General features: G+C 49.2%; 1 pseudogene; it reads right to left on the bottom strand.

Moving 5' to 3' along the window:
- Nucleotides 1-5,219: 5,219 nt before the first annotated feature.
- LOC137384596 (U2 spliceosomal RNA) lies at nucleotides 5,220-5,350 on the bottom strand (annotated as a pseudogene).
- Nucleotides 5,351-5,578: the final 228 nt, after the last annotated feature.

A 5,578-nucleotide genomic window follows, 5' to 3' on the forward strand; every position in this document is an offset into this window, starting at 1 on the left:
CTCTTGGAGGTCCTCCATGACCTCGACCCCCATCGACTGCAGCCGGAGCAGATTTTGCATACTTTTCTGGAGTCAGGACATTTCCCTCTGTCTCTCTCTCGCCCTATGAACGCCTTTGAGGATAAAGAACCTCTGTATGTTCTCCTTGATCGCTTCCCACCAGTGAACTGGAGACTCGAAGAGGGGTTTCATGGTCCTCCAACCTTTGTAATCCCTTTTGAGTTCCTCAGCGTTCTCTGGAGTTAGCAGTGTAGCATTGAGCTTCCATGTCTCCCTGCCAACCCGCTGGTCATCCTGTAAGTGGCAGTCGGCCAGTAGAAGGCAGTGGTCGGAGAAGAACACCGGCTTGACGTTGGTGGATCCGACCGTGACAGCACGGGACACAAACAGGAAGTCAATCCTGGAATGGGCAGACCCGTCCGATCTTGACCAGGTGTATCTAAGCTGTGCTCCGTCTGCAGGTTTGCTAAAGACGTCGTGCAGTTTAGCATCTTTTACTGTTTCTATCAGGAATCTGGATGTAGCATCCAGTTTGAATTAGAATTAGAACATTACAGCGCAGTACAGGCCCTTCGGCCCTCGATGTTGCGCCGACCTGTGAAACCATCTGACCTACACTATTCCATTTTCATCCATATGTCTATCCAACGACCACTTAAATGCCCTTAAAGTTGGAGAGTCTACTACTGTTGCAGGCAGGGCGTTCCACGCCCCTACGACTCTCTGAGTATAGAAACTACCTCTGACATCTGTCCTATATCTATCACCCCTCAACTTAAAGTTATGTCCCCTCGTGTTTGCCATCACCATCCGAGGAAAAAGACTCTCACTATCCACCCTATCTAACCCTCTGATTATCTTATATGTCTCTATTAAGTCACTTCTCCTCCTCCTTCTCTCCAACGAAAACAACCTCAAGTCCCTCAGCCTTTCCTCGTAAGACCTTCCCTCCATACCAGGCAACATCCTAGTAAATCTCCTCTGCACCCTTTCCAAAGCTTCCACATCCTTCCTATAATGCGGTGACCAGAACTGCACGCAATACTCCAGGTGCGGTCTCACCAGAGTTTTGTACAGCTGCAGCATGACCTCGTGGCTCCGAAACTCGATCCCCCTACTAATAAAAGCTAACACACCATATGCCTTCTTAACAGCCCTATTAACCTGGGTAGCAACCTTCAGGAATTTATGCACCTGGACACCAAGATCTCTCTGTTCATCTACACTACCAAGAATCTTCCCATTAGCCCAGTACTCTGCATTCCTGTTACTCCTTCCAAAGTGAATCACCTCACACTTTTCCGCATTAAACTCCATTTGCCATCTCTCAGCCCAGCTCTGCAGCCTATCTATGTCCCTCTGTACTGTACAACATCCTTCGGCACTATCCACAACTCCACCGACCTTCGTGTCATCCGCAAATTTACTAACACACCCTTCTACACCCTCATCCAGGTCATTTATAAAAATGACAAACAGCAGTGGCCCCAAAACAGATCTTTGCGGTACACCACTAGTAACTAAACTCCAGGATGAACATTTGCCATCAACCACCACCCTCTGTCTTCTTTCAGCTAGCCAATTGCTGATCCAAAGCTCTAAATCATCTTCAACCCCATACTTCCGTATTTTCTGCAATAGCCTACCATGGGGAACCTTATCAAACGCCTCACTGAAATCCATATACACCACATCCACTGCTTTACCCTCATCCACCTGTTTGGTCACCTTCTCGAAAAACTCAATGAGGTTTGTGAGGCACGATCTACCCTTCACAAAACCGTGCTGACTATCGCTAATGAACTTATTCTTTTCAAGATGATTATAAATCCTGTCTCTTATAACCTTTTCCAACATTTTACCCACAACCGAAGCAAGGCTCACAGGTCTATAATTACCAGGGCTGTCTCTACTCCCCTTCTTGCACAAGGGGACAACATCTGCTATCCTCCAGTCTTCCGGCACTATTCCTGTCGACAATGACGACATAAAGATCAAGGACAAAGGCTCTGCAATCTCCTCCCTGGCTTCCCAGAGAATCCTAGGATAAATCCCATCTGGTCAAATCGTCCAGCTGCATCGATGATGCAGTTGAAGTCACCGCCTAAGATGACCGGCCTGGACGTCGCCAGCAGCAGTGGGAGCTGCTGGAAGACGGTCAGCCGCTCGCTGCGTTGTATCGGGGCGTACATGTTGATCAACCGGAGCAGAGCGTTGTTGTTCATTACGTCTGCTATGAGGAGGCGGCCGCCCACCACCTCCTTAACTTCGGAGATGGTGAAGTTACCTCCCCACAGCAGAATACCCAGGCCGGAGGAATGGCAGTCATTACCCCCCAACCAGATCGTGGGACCACCATCGCAACCATTGCCTGTAGGTGCTGAGATGTGGTATTCCACACTCCTGCAGAAACAGTAGGTCGGCTTTGACCTTGGCGAGGTAATCCAAGGTTGAAACACATCGCGTAGTGGATTTAATGCTACGCACATTAATTAAAGCGATCTTTATACCCACTTTTTTTAAAGTTAGCTGTTGCTTCCCATACCGTTTGTCCTTGCTAGTCCCAGTCCTTCGGGATGTTCCTGCATACCCATAGTGTACGCAAGCTGTTTCACGTTCGTTGGGCTCAGAAACCCTTCCTGGTTTTTCATGCAGGGTTTGTTCAGCTGGGGTGACATTGGGGGGGTTCTTGTCGGCAGCAAGGATTGGGCTGTCCTCTGCTATTCCCCTCTGTTCCTCCTCGAAAACATCACTGCTCCCGGCTTCCCGGAGCTGAGGTGCGCCAGACGTGTCTTCGCTCTCTGTGTCCCGGAGCTGGGATGCGCTGGCCACGTCGCTAGGTGTGGTGCTTTGGGGTTGGGGCACGCCGGGCCCATCACAGCTTCCAGTGCCTGGGGGCTGGGGGGCTTTATCTTCCAGCTCCTTGAAGTTCTGCCACCTCTTTTGAAGGGGCCGTCGTTCCAGCACTTCCTCGTCCAGTGAAGAGGAGCCGCTGTAGTCTGTCTCAGACGGTAGCCTCCTCTTGTCACTGGTTTGGGTGGTGGCCTGTTCCGCTTTTGGAGGTCTTTGTGGTTTTCCTTTGTACTACTTGCCACTAGCCTGTTTGTCCATCTGCTGCCTCCTCCTCCATTGATTCTGTTTGTGGAGGAGGGGTTTCTGGGCGCAGGGTAGGTGCTGGGTCGCTGGTTTCAGCTGACTCCCCTTTCTTCTCCTTCTCAGGTAGACTTTCCTCCCTGCGGAGAAGGTTGCTTGACTCCTTTCCAGCAACGGACGCCTTTGTCGTACCTTCTCCTGGACTTTCCTTGGACCTTGTCGCCTGAGCATAACTGAGGCAGCGTTTGGGGCAGGTTTTGTAGAGATGGCCTGCCGCCCCGCACAAGTTGCAACACTTAGTCTGCTTACAGTCCTTGGTCTGATGGCCTTCCTCCTTGCAGTTCTTGCAGACAACCATGCTGCAGTTAGCTGCCATGTGACCAGATTTGCCACAGGTGTGACAAACTCTGGGCTGCCCAGCGTAGACCAAGAAGCCTCAACTTCCCCCGATAGCGAAGCTGGAGGGAGGGTGGATAATGGCTCCACTGGCATCGACCTTCAAGGTCACCTTGACCTGCCGCTTGCTGGTCCAAATCCCAAAGGGGTCCTTGACATCAGTGCTGCTGCCGGCCACCTCGACGTACCTGGTGAGAAAGGTGAGTACATCCACCACAGGAACATGAGCGTTGTGGAGGTGAATTGTCACCACCCGGTCCAGTTGTGACGGAAGCGTAAAGAGTGGCTCCGCTGTGAGGATTGACAGCGGCGCCCGGTCCCCCTTCTCCTTGAACGCCTTCAGGAACTTGATGCATCCCGCCACATTCTTGAACGTCACGTCGAAATATCCACTGCTGGGGAAATCCTGCAGGCAGAAGATATCCGTAGCTTGAAATCCACAGCAATCGATGAGGATTTTAGAATTTAGAATATTACAGCGCAGTACAGGCCCTTCGGCCCTCGATGTTGCGCCGACCTGTGAAACCATCTGACCTACACTATTCCATTTTCATCCATATGTCTATCCAATGACCACTTAAATGCCCTTAAAGTTGGCGAGTCTACTACTGTTGCAGGCAGGGCGTTCCACATCCCTACTACTCTCTGAGTAAAGAAACTACCTCTGACATCTGTCCTATATCTATCACCCCTCAACTTAAAGCTATGTCCCCTCGTGTTTGCCATCACCATCCGAGGAAAAAGACTCTCTATCTAACCCTCTGATTATCTTATATGTCTCTATTAAGTCACCTCTCCTCCTCCTTCTCTCCAACGAAAACAACCTCAAGTCCCTCAGCCTTTCCTCGTAAGACCTTCCCTCCATACCAGGCAACATCCTAGTAAATCTCCTCTGCACCCTTTCCAAAGCTTCCACATCCTTCCTATAATGCGGTGACCAGAACTGCACGCAATACTCCAGGTGCGGTCTCACCAGAGTTTTGTCCAGCTGCAGCATGACCTCGTGGCTCCGAAACTCGATCCCCCTACTAATAAAAGCTAACACACCATATGCCTTCTTAACAGCCCTATTAACCTGGGTAGCAACCTTCAGGGATTTATGTACCTGGACACCAAGATCTCTCTGTTAATCTACACTACCAAGAATCTTCCCATTAGCCCAGTACTCTGCATTCCTGTTACTCCTTCCAAAGTGAATCACCTCACACTTTTCCACATTAAACTCCATTTGCCATCTCTCAGCCCAGCTCTGCAGCCTATCTATGTCCCTCTGTACCGTACAACATCCTTCGGCACTATCCACAACTCCACCGAACTTAGTGTCTTCCGCAAATTTACTAACCAACCCTTCTACACCCTCTTCCAGGTCATTTATAAAAATTACAAACAGCAGTGGCCCCAAAACAGATCCTTGCGGTACACCACTAGTAACTAAACTCCAGGATGAACATTTGCCATCAACCACCACCCTCTGTCTTCTTTCAGCTAGCCAATTTCTGATCCAAAGCTCTAAATCATCTTCAACCCCATACTTCCGTATTTTCTGCAATAGCCTACCGTGGGGAACCTTATCAAACGCCTTACTGAAATCCATATACACCACATCCACTGCTTTACCCTCATCCACCTGTTTTCTTGATGAAGAAGGTGCGATCGACCGGTGCATCTCCTTCCTTGTCCTTCACCACCACCCGAACGGTGTTCTGCACTCCCTGGCCTGAAGCTCGAAGATTGGTTATAGCCATTTTACTCAAAGCCTACCCAGGATCAAAAGCCAATGATCATGGTTTCTCCTATGCCAAGTAAGTACTGATAAGAACAGATACTACACTTGATCTTAGCCAAAAGGCCAAGAAGTGTCAATAAGTGTCTTCCCAACAACAACCAGGCCATTTCCAGGAGGGTGCGAGGGAATTTTTTTTTTTTTATTTCCAAAATATACTTTATTCATAAAAATCTGTAAAAATTACATTGCCAAGCAGTTTCCAAACAGCACCAAAAAATACAAACATTGCAAGGGAGATCAGTTTCCTTCAATACTGTCATGAGTTTCTTCCCAACCCTTCCGTTTCACAATTGTCATGTCAAT

Source organism: Heterodontus francisci, chromosome 26 (genome assembly GCF_036365525.1).
Source record: "Heterodontus francisci isolate sHetFra1 chromosome 26, sHetFra1.hap1, whole genome shotgun sequence".
In the NCBI taxonomy this organism is placed as follows: Eukaryota; Metazoa; Chordata; class Chondrichthyes; order Heterodontiformes; family Heterodontidae; genus Heterodontus; species Heterodontus francisci.